This window comes from Temnothorax nylanderi, unplaced genomic scaffold, assembly GCF_030848795.1.
Source record: "Temnothorax nylanderi isolate EJ_2023f unplaced genomic scaffold, tnyl_v1.0 TNYL_tig0291_pilon, whole genome shotgun sequence".
NCBI classification, from domain to species: domain Eukaryota; kingdom Metazoa; phylum Arthropoda; class Insecta; order Hymenoptera; family Formicidae; genus Temnothorax; species Temnothorax nylanderi.
This window is the reverse complement of record NW_027249353.1, coordinates 228,072-239,396: the sequence shown is the minus strand read 5'-3', so window position 1 is coordinate 239,396 and position 11,325 is coordinate 228,072. Positions and strand designations below refer to the sequence as shown.

Sequence of the window (11,325 nt, the reverse complement as noted above, 5' to 3'; positions counted from 1 at the left end):
ATATATTCATGAACGAGCGTTGTATGTTGCATCACAGTGTGCCATTACTTGAATCACTTTTACTTGAATCACGATACGCGGATTTCACGTAGTCACTCGGCCCTCTTTCCGCTCTTCGAAAAGAATCGGATATAATCGCACGACAATTCCGGCACAGCACGTTCAAAACACGACACGATTCGAGGTAATGAATGCCATGCACATTCGATAGTCCAAACATATGGCGGACCGGGACGGGACGAGCGATTATCGCCCGCGAATATCATGACGAAACTGCAAATCACTCGATCACAATTCACAATTACCGTACCTTCGCCTCGATATATGATATATGTTTACTATTGTAATACTATATACATTTCCGTAGAAAAAGATATGACCTATACAGGACCCAAGAAAACACAAGTATATAATATTTCTGATGTGCCCGTTATAGTGCAAGGTACACATATTGTTGAAATAAACAAAAATTAGTTATAGTAACATAATATTAACATGTGTAAATATTGTTATAGGCTCTATTCGATCGTTTGAAAAGCAAGAGGTGCAAGAGGACTCGAACATAATAAGTATGTATAAATATATACGTACAATGGTTAAGGCCATTGCATGTAACAAAATTTTAGTGATAATTGTAAGGCCGTAAGAAGATTGACCAATCATAATCGAGTATTCTCCTTATGGTCGAAAAATAAGATAGTGATTGGTAAATTTTCTTACGGTCTTACGGTTATGACTACAATTTTTTTACGTGCAATGGTTTTTATTAATAAAGTAGTAGCAACATGCATTATTTACATGTTATCTATACGATATATTATTACTTAGGTATAGTATATACAATATATTATTCGTTGCATTGTAGAATACCTGAAAGAATTAATACAGAAGCAAGCAAAGTCTAATTTAATGTTAGAAGACGTGAAACAACGGATAACCAATGTAGAAGAAGTTTTGAGGAGCCGCGCCCCTGTTTCAATATATATATGTATGTATGTATGTATTCTTAAGCATAATTCGAATATATCGACAAGAGCATGCAAACTGTTTCTTGATTTGAATTCATTTTCTTAAATTATAAATACTATAAATTTATCGTTGTATCCATGCACATTTTACTATTAACAAGTTTCATTAATAGAAAAATAATATTAGTATTACTATTAATGAGAGAACATATTTAATGAGAAAAATAAAATCTTCTCTAAGAATATAATAATTAATTCGGCGGTTATATATGAAACATGTGGTAATCGTTATGGACTTACTGCCAAAACCACTGGTTCCGGAAACTGCTAAGAAAACCTGGGATTAATTTCGTTCCTGCAACGGTAGCTCCCAACTTTCAACTAGACGCCGAATTAGACGTCGCGGACAGATCTCACGAAAACCGACGAGAAATTACTCATCACAATCATCTGACGTGAGGGACAGCGATAAGGCCCATCGCCGAGGCAGCAATCGCGATCACGAACGTGGAAAAAACACGGTGTTCGCATAGCCTTTCACAAATATTTACCGCGGAAAGAAATTTAGGAACAAGCAATTTCGCGACTTTTGACTCGTAGCTGACGATATAATGCTCTTGAGGATATAACTCCTAAATCGGAACTATTTTCTCGAATACATTCGCGACTCAGTAAAACGCAGATGTCAAATTTCACGAGTAGAAAGTTAATATTCGATCACTAGTTTAGCATCTTTCAATCAAATCTTTGTATTTTTATTTAGATAAAAAATTCTTATTGTACATTATAAAAAATTGGCGATAATTTCGCTGTTAAAGAAGAATAAAATAAAAAATTTTAAAAATATATATTTAATAACGTTTTAATTTAGAAAAATGTGTGTTATATACGCGTTTCCATTTCGTGTAACCCAGATTACACAAATTAGACTTACAATTTTGTATACAATTACATTTTATACAATTTTATATACAATAAAATGTAATGCTTTGTACATAATTCTTAAGTTTATATTATTGCACTTTTATAGAAATAAATTTAAATTTCTTAAAATTATAAAATACATTAATTTCTTTTTGTCGTCAAATCATCCCTCCCGCATCCTTACCTATCCATATCCTTACCTACCCGATTTTTATCTAGTTTTTACCAGTATTTCTACCTACCTACATGAATAATATTCCTACCTACCCGTGTCTTTATCCTAGTATTCCTATAATCACGATCGCGATTATCGAAAATTAGAAAAGTGCGCGCGAATATCGTTTTAAATCAGAACCGTTTAGGAGTTTTTATGGGGAGTTTAATTTTTAATTTACGCGAAATTAATTCGGATTTAAGTCAGATTTAGTTCTAGACGGCATTTTTCCGTCTCTGATTACGCGCAATCGCACGTATACAAGAAAACCTTACCATTACCATGTACCTTTTACAAATTGATTGGTGTTATACACCAACCTACCTTGATCCTCTTCGTCTTCTTTCTTCTGGCCAGAGTGGACTCACCTTTTGTAGCACTTGGCCGTATTTTGACTTCATACAGTCAGATATCGCAAGGAGGAATACTCCTTAATTCTGCTGCCGGCTAATCATCGCCGGCACTATAAGCGTAAGGTTTTACGCTTTTGTACGATGCGCGAAACACGAACGCGTCGCGAAGAGGCCATCACAATAATTAAATCAATTAAATACGAAATTAACAATTAACAACAACAATAATAATTTCATTAGCAGATGAATTAATTTTTGCATTTATAAATATATATCCGGTAATTAAAATAAGTATCTGATTGGAAACAAATTTAAATTTGAAAAAATTTTTTACGTCCACAATGTTTTAATTCGATCGCGATTATAAAATATATGTATATTAAACTTTTAACTATATAAACTGTATAATAAGAACAAATTTTAATTTAAAAATAAATGAATGAAAATTGCTAGACGCGCCATTCAACAGAGATTTTCATCGATTCGAACGATTCGTTGCTGAATCTCATCTCAAAAGCATGCAGAGATGAGAAATTTAGATAAATGACGTAAGATCCGGAAAGGGTAATAAATTTCCCTACACAATTAGAATTGATAAAAATATCATATAGTTTGTAAATTATTAAAATTATTTTTCGTATAATATATTATTTTACAATTATTTTAAGTGATATGAACTGATTGACTCAAAAATTATTACTAAAAAAAAACTTCTATTTTATAACAACATATATATTGGATCTCACGCCAATTACATTACTACTTTAACTGGTATAAAATCCAGTTATCAATCACTATATATGAATAAGCTACAACAGTTTAGGCTAAAGTAAATGCGTTAAAATAAGTAATAATAGTTAATGTAAGCATGTACCTTTATGAAAAAGCTAGATCAATAAATTTAATGAAATATATTATGCGATATATATATATATATATATCTTTATGGTTCGGTAGATGTCAGTACCATTTCGGAGACGTAGTGATACATATCGGGACATTTGTCACATATTGGGTCCGACCCGGTATTTTTTTATATTTGCCGAGACCGGTACCAATTTGTTTAAAGATATGTAATGTATAAAACCAGAGAACCAAATTTCTTTTTATATATTACACATTAGGAGGACCGGTACCAGTATTTTAAATATATGCTTTGTAAGAAAAAGGGTCCTCTCTATATAATTTGCTTCATTGCATTAAATCATACAATTTCTGTTAATTTGTACATTTCTCATTAGACTAATCTCTGTCTCAGATTAATAATGATCTATTCTTGCATGATCTATTCTTGTTTTCATACAATTAACATGAGGACAGTTACTATTGGATTATATTTATAATTAGATACTATATAAATAAAAAATGTAGCTATATCATTAATAAATATATTGTTACTTCTTTAATCGCAATTTATACATAATACAAACATTATTTTTAAAGAAAAAGTAAAAATATAGCATAAATATGGAAGCATGAACTTAATTTAGAAATATCAACTACGTAACGACACATACACAGTAAAAAATTTTGTGTTAATGGAAGTCCACTCTCAATTTTGTGTTAAAATAACTCATTCATCGTGTTATTTTTTACATTTTTTACTAAAAAAATGTCGATATAACATTTCTATATGTAAAAAATAACACGATGAATGAGTTATTTTAACACAAAATTGAGAGTGGACTTCCATTGACACAAAATTTTTTACTGTGTATGGGGTCCAATTTCTTCGCTGTAATTACAAAAATCGAGATCAGCCAATTGAACTATTACTATTATTAAATATTACCAAGATTTATGCGTTTCATGAGCATATCTTTCTCATTATATAAATTGAAGAGTTCATTACCTATTCGTAGACTACTTAAAAATTTGAAGATAACATTTTAAAAGTTCGTACGAAAAATGTTGTCTTCGCAAATTTTTATCTAACCTATGAACCAGATAATGAATAGTTTAATTTATATAATGACAACGATATGCTCATGAAACGCATAAATCATGGCAACATTTAATAATAGTAATAATTTAATTGGCCGTTCCTGATTTTTGTCATTATGTCGAAGAAATTAGACCCCACATGTGACGTCGTTGATGGAAATTTCTGAATTAATTTCTTACTTCGTATTTATGACGTAATTCTGATATATTACTTAAGAAATAGTATTCGTATTACACAAATATCGAGATTAAAATAACACACAGTTTTATATGTTTATTATTTCGTTATTATTTGTGAATCTTCCCAGGTAGCAAGCACTCGTCATTTTGACGTCAAATGACGTCAAAAGACGTCAAAATGACAGACTTTTGACGTCAATTGACGTCAAAATGACGAGTCTTGCTACCTGGGTTAGCTTTCAAGCATAGATTAATCGTCTTTTAAAATGTTGTTTTCGACAATATTTTCGACAATATTAGCCTACGCGAGAAGCTAATGAACGCTTTAATTTATATAATGAAAATGGTATACCCAGAAAAAGCATGAATTTTGTTGAAAATTATCTAAAAGTAATAGTTAAACTGGCCGGTCCTGCTTTTTATCATTACGTCGAAGGAGTCGGACTCTGTATGTAACGTTAAGTCATGAAAATTTTTTTGCTTTTTTATTTATGCTGTACGTTTGCATATACTTTTAGATATTGTATTTGTATTATACACAGATTGAATTTAAAGTAACATAATGTACTTACTTTATTATATTTATAAATCCTAGCCTCCAAGCGTAGACAATCTTTTAAAACGCTTTCTTTGTTAATATTTATAAACAAATGTTATAAATATTTATAAATATTAGCAAAGAAAACGTTTTAAAAGATTGTCTTATACGATTGATGGTGCACTGAGAAAAAAATTTATTAAACACAAAAAAATACATTTTTTTGAATGTGGTTGATTTAATTCTAAGAAATATTTATTATGATTAAAAAGATGGTTTTAAATTCAAAGACATATTTTTTAAAATACATAAAGTGATTTATTAAATCAAGCACTTTTGTTATTCAAAAAAAGATTTATTTGATTTAATAGGTTGTAACATAGAAACTAATAAGTAATTTGTTTAAAAGAAAAAAGTGCATTTTTTTTAATGTAAAAATTGTATTTAAAATAATATTTGTTTCTTTTAAAAATAAGCAAAATACAAAAAAACTATTTTGTAAATTGGAACAAATTATTTATTTAGTAAAAGTATTTATTTGTTTATTTGAAATAAAAAAATTTGTTAAATAAAAACTGCACTTTTTTAAATAAATGTAATAAGCGTTTTCACAAATATTTACTTTCCTTAATATCTCCTTTTGTTACGTTAAAGATTTATTTATTTACATTAAATTATTTTCTTCGGTTAAAAAAATTAATTTTTTGTATATAATATTTTCACAAACAACTTGTTTGATTTAAAAGCAATATTTATTTAAGTTGAGTAAATAATTCCTTTATTTTAAGTATCCTTTCTTCAAGTTTAATAATAAAAATTTTACGTGAATTAAATATTTCTTTACTTTTAACATTTGTTTTTTTGATTGTAATTGCTAAGTTTCTTTTTTAAATATTTATTTTTTTCCAAGTAAAAATCATTTCTTTAGAATAATAAAATTTATTAACTTCCTTTAAATAAATATTTAGTTAGGAGTATTCAAGTAAATAACTTTTTTGTCTCAAACACAATTTTTTTAATCTTAATAAATTTTTTTCTCAGTGTGATAATCGTAAATTGGAAGCTAGGACTATTAATAAAATAAATTGTGTACACAAACAATGTGTTACTTTAACTTCAATCTGTGAATAATACAAATATTTAATACATAAAAGTATATGCAAACGTAGAGCATATATAAAGAAGAAAAAAGTTTTCATCAACAAAGTAAAGTCACATTTGTGTTTGACTCCTTCAATGTAACGACAAAAAGCTGGACCTGCCAGGTAAACTATTATACATTTCAATTTATTTTTAACAAAATTTTTGCTTTTTCTGGGCATACCAATTGTATTATATAAATTAATGCGTTTAACAGTTCCTCATAGACTAATTAAATATTACTGAAGACATAACGTTATACACAATCATCTATGCTTAGGAGCTAGGATTCATATATATAATGAAATAGTGAACATATAAAATTGTATTATTTTAATCTCAATATTTGTGTAATACGAATATTATTTCTAAAATAATATGTCAGAAATACATCATAAATACGAAACAAGAAATTAATTCAGAAATTTCCATCAATAACGTAACGTCACATACGGGGTAGGTGAAATCTCAGTCAAATTTAATAAAAGCAATAATTAAATTGGCCGGTCCCGATTTTTGTCATTACATTGAAGAAATTGGACCCCGTATTTGACGTTATGTTATTGATGGAAAATTCTGAATTAATTTCTTGTTTCGTATTTAGATGTATTTCTGACATATATTTTTAGACATAGTATTTGAAGTCATTAGATATGGAGATTAAAATAACACAATGCTCATATATTTATTGTTTTAATATATTTATGAATCCTTGCTTCCAAGCATAGATAATCATTTGAAACGTTGTCTTCGATAATATTTAATTAGCCTACGAAGAGCTGATAAATGCTTTAATTTACGTAATAAAAATGATATGCCAATGAAACTTATAAATTGTATTAAAAATTATCTAAACATAATAGTATAATCTGCCGGATCTGTTTTTTGTCGTTACATCAAAGAAATCGGACCCCATATTTGACATTATGTGATTGATAAAAACGTTTTGCTTTTTTTACGTATGCTATATACCTTTGCAGAAGCTAGGATTCACAAATATATGTTTCTGAATCCTAGCTTCTGCAAAGGTATATAGCATATGTAAAAGAAATATATGTTTGTGAATCCTAGCTTCTGCAAAGGTATAGCATATATAAAAAAGCAAAGCATTTTTATCAATCACGTAACGTCAAATATGGGGTCCGATTTCTTCGATGTAACGACAAAAAGCATAACCGGCAGATTACACTATTATTTTTAAATGATTTTTAACAAAATTTATAAGTTTTATTGGCATATTATTTTTATTGTGTAAATTAAAGCATTTATCAGCTCCTTTTAGGCTAATTAAATAATATCGAAGACAACGTTTCAAATGATTATATCTATGCTTGGAAGCAAGGATTCATAAATATATTAAAACAATGTATATATGAGCATTGTGTTATTTTAATCTCCATATCTAATAACTATAAATACTATGTTTAAAAATATATGTCAGAATACCACATACATATAGAAGCAAGAAATTAATTCAGAAATTTTCATCAACGACGTAACGTCACATATAGGGTCCAATTTCTTCGATGTAATGACAAAAATCAGGACCGGCCAATTAAACTATTACTATTATTAAATCTTACCAAGATTTATGAGTTTCGTGAGCATATCGTTCTCATTATATAAATTAAAGAGTTTATTATCTGTTCGTAGGTTTGTTAAAAATATGAAAAAAAGATTTTAAAAATTTGCACGAAAAATGTTGACTCTGTAAAATTTTTAACTAAGGGGAACGGCCCAGTACTCGAACAGTACCCAATACCCGAACAAATTTGCATATATCTCTTATTTTTTATAAATAAATATCAAAATAACTAAATTATATTTTTTTTATATTTTCCTTAAACATTTGCTATTTATATTTTTACTAAAAAATTGTTACTAATACAATATTATCGGCAAAAATCATTTTAGAAACATGGGATCATGGATTTGCGATGTTTAGTTTACTTATCTTACGAATTTTTTTTAGAAAGACCGATTTTCTAATTAGAGTTTTTTTTAATGTAATATACTTAATTGTAATTATTAAAATAAATTTAAACTTCTTAATAAGTTTTAGAATAAGTTTCAAATATTAAAAATTAAAAAAATATTAAAATTTATAAGAAATTACCGTGTTCGGATTGTGGGTCACGTAATAAGTCATACGTCCCGTCACTTGAACAGTAACTAAGCAGATTGTTTATGCATGTGCTGTCATTAATAATTAACGTATTTTTTCAATATCTTAATTATTTATGCATATTTTTTATGTATAAATATTTATCAAATTTTTAAATAAAAAGATATATATATTATTTTCTACAAAAAGTGTCTACATTAAAGGTAAGAACGAAAAATGTTTAATCTAACCTCAACATTATATGTATTATTATACAATCTCTCAGATAGGAAACTTTTGTAATAAATGCACAATTATTGCATCTTTCCATTCACCGCATTTCGCAATAATTGTCATAAGATGATTCTGCAAAACACATATCTTTTGCTGAAGTAGAATTTTACAATTATAAGTTCTAAATATTGACAAAATAATGACGCAAAATTATGTAAAAAATAAAAAGTAAAAAGAATTTCTTACTATTACTTGAATAATAATAATTGTACAATTTTATGCTGCAACGATTTTTACAATAATTACAAAATTAATTTCTGAAATGTATTCATTGTCAGTAATAATTTTAAAATGCTAAGATGATTGTTAAGATAATTCTTACTAATGTTACAATTATATAGGAATTTATTTTAGGCATTAATTTTTTAAAGATTGTTAAATGATAGATTGATTGATTGTTAGATTGTTAAGTTCGGGTACTAGGACATAAAAATGGAACATTCGGGACATATGTTTTTCCAGCGTTCGGGTACTGGGACAAATAGAATATCGTGTTTTAATCTTTATAATAAATAATTTTTAATAAAAAATAATCTTGTTTTGACATTTTCTATTGTATATATTATAGTTTATGTATATAAAAAAAAATCACTTGTTTTTTAAGCAGATTAATCAATTATATACGGCCAATTTTGATAACCAAGTCTTATATGTTCGAGTACTGGGCCGGTCCCCTTAGCCTACGAACAGATGATAAACGCTCCAATTTTGACAATGAGAGCGACATGTTCATGAGACGTACCTATAAAGCCCCTTGCACAATGCCAGGCAACAGGCAATAGGAACAGGGAATAGAAATCAGAAATCGTGTATAAATGCAGAATAAACAGTGACACAGGCAATAGAGACACAGAGTTTCCGACACGTTGAAAATTCTGTGCCTACTGCCGGTTGCCAACCAATCATAGCATTCGAATTTTTTAGGTTGTAATTAACGATTTTTTGGTTATTTCCTGTTCCTATTGCCTATTTCCTGGCATTGTGCAAGAGGCTTAAATCTCGGTCAAATTTAATAAAGCAATAATTCAATTGCCCGGTCCTGATTTTTGTCATTACATTGAAGAAATTGGACCCCGTATGTGACGTTACGTTATTGATGGAAATTTCTGAATTAATTTCTTGTTTCGTATTTATGATGTATTTCTGACATATTATTTTAGAAATAGTATTCGTATTACGCAAATATTGAGATTAAAATAATACAATTTTATATGTTCACTATTTCATTATATATATGAATCCTAGCTCCTAAGCATAGATGATTGTGTATAACGTTATGTCTTCAGTAATATTTAATTAGTCTATGAGGAACTGTTAAACGCATTAATTTATATAATACAATTGGTATGCCCAGAAAAAGCAAAAATTTTGTTAAAAATAAATTGAAATGTATAATAGTTTACCTGGCAGGTCCAGCTTTTGTCGTTACATTGAAGGAGTCAAACACAAATGTGACTTTACTTTGTTGATGAAAACTTTTTTCTTCTTTATATATGCTCTACGTTTGCATATACTTTTATGTATTAAATATTTGTATTATTCACAGATTGAAGTTAAAGTAACACATTATTTGTGTACACAATTAATTTTATTAATAGTCCTAGCTTCCAATTTACGATTATCATCATCAATCGTATAAGACAATCTTTTAAAACGTTTTCTTTGCTAATATTTATAAATATTAACAAAGAAAGCGTTTTAAAAGATTGTCTACGCTTGGAAGCTAGGATTTATAAATATAATAAAGTAAGTACATTGTGTTACTTTAAATTTAATCTGTGTATAATACAAATACAATATCTAAAAGTATATGCAAACGTACAGCATAAATAAAAAAGCAAAAAAATTTTCATGACGTAACGTTATATACATACAGAGTCCGACTCCTTCGACGTAATGACAAAAAGCAGGACCGGCCAGTTTAACTATTACTTTTAGATAATTTTCAACAAAATTCATGCTTTTTCTGGGTATACAATTTTTATTATATAAATTAAAGCGTTCATTAGCTTCTCGCGTAGGCTAATATTGTCGAAAATATTGTCGAAAACAACATTTTAAAAGACGATTAATCTATGCTTGAAAGCTAAGATTCACAAATAATAACGAAATAATAAACATATAAAACTGTGTTATTTTAATCTCGATATTTGTGTAATACGAATACTATTTCTTAAGTAATATATCAGAATTACGTCATAAATACGAAGTAAGAAATTAATTCAGAAATTTCCATCAACGACGTCACATATGGGGTCCAATTTCTTCGATATAATGACAAAAATCAGGAACGGCCAATTAAATTATTACTATTATTAAATGTTGCCATGATTTATGCGTTTCATGAGCATATCGTTGTCATTATATAAATTAAACTATTCATTATCTGTTCATAGGTTAGATAAAAATTTGCGAAGACAACATTTTAAAATGTTATCTTCAAATTTTTAAGTAGTCTACGAATAGGTAATGAACTCTTCAATTTATATAATAAGAAAGATATGCTCATGACGCACGCATAAATCTTGGTAATATTTAATAATAGTAATAGTTCAATTGGCTGATCTCGATTTTTGTCATTACAGCGAAGAAATTGGACCCCATATGTGTCGTTACGTTGTTGATATTTCTAAATTAAGTTCATGCTTCCATATTTATGCTATATT

At 27.9% G+C, this 11,325-nt stretch overlaps 1 long non-coding RNA gene across 1 annotated transcript; it reads left to right on the top strand.

Annotated features, from left to right (window-relative positions):
• The first annotated feature begins 77 nt into the window (after positions 1 to 77).
• LOC139780675 (uncharacterized) lies at positions 78 to 1,816 on the top strand. Its single transcript, XR_011720306.1, has 4 exons — positions 78 to 442; positions 516 to 569; positions 866 to 988; positions 1,210 to 1,816. It is a non-coding gene; the product is annotated as an uncharacterized lncRNA (long non-coding RNA).
• The last annotated feature ends 9,509 nt before the right edge of the window (positions 1,817 to 11,325 follow it).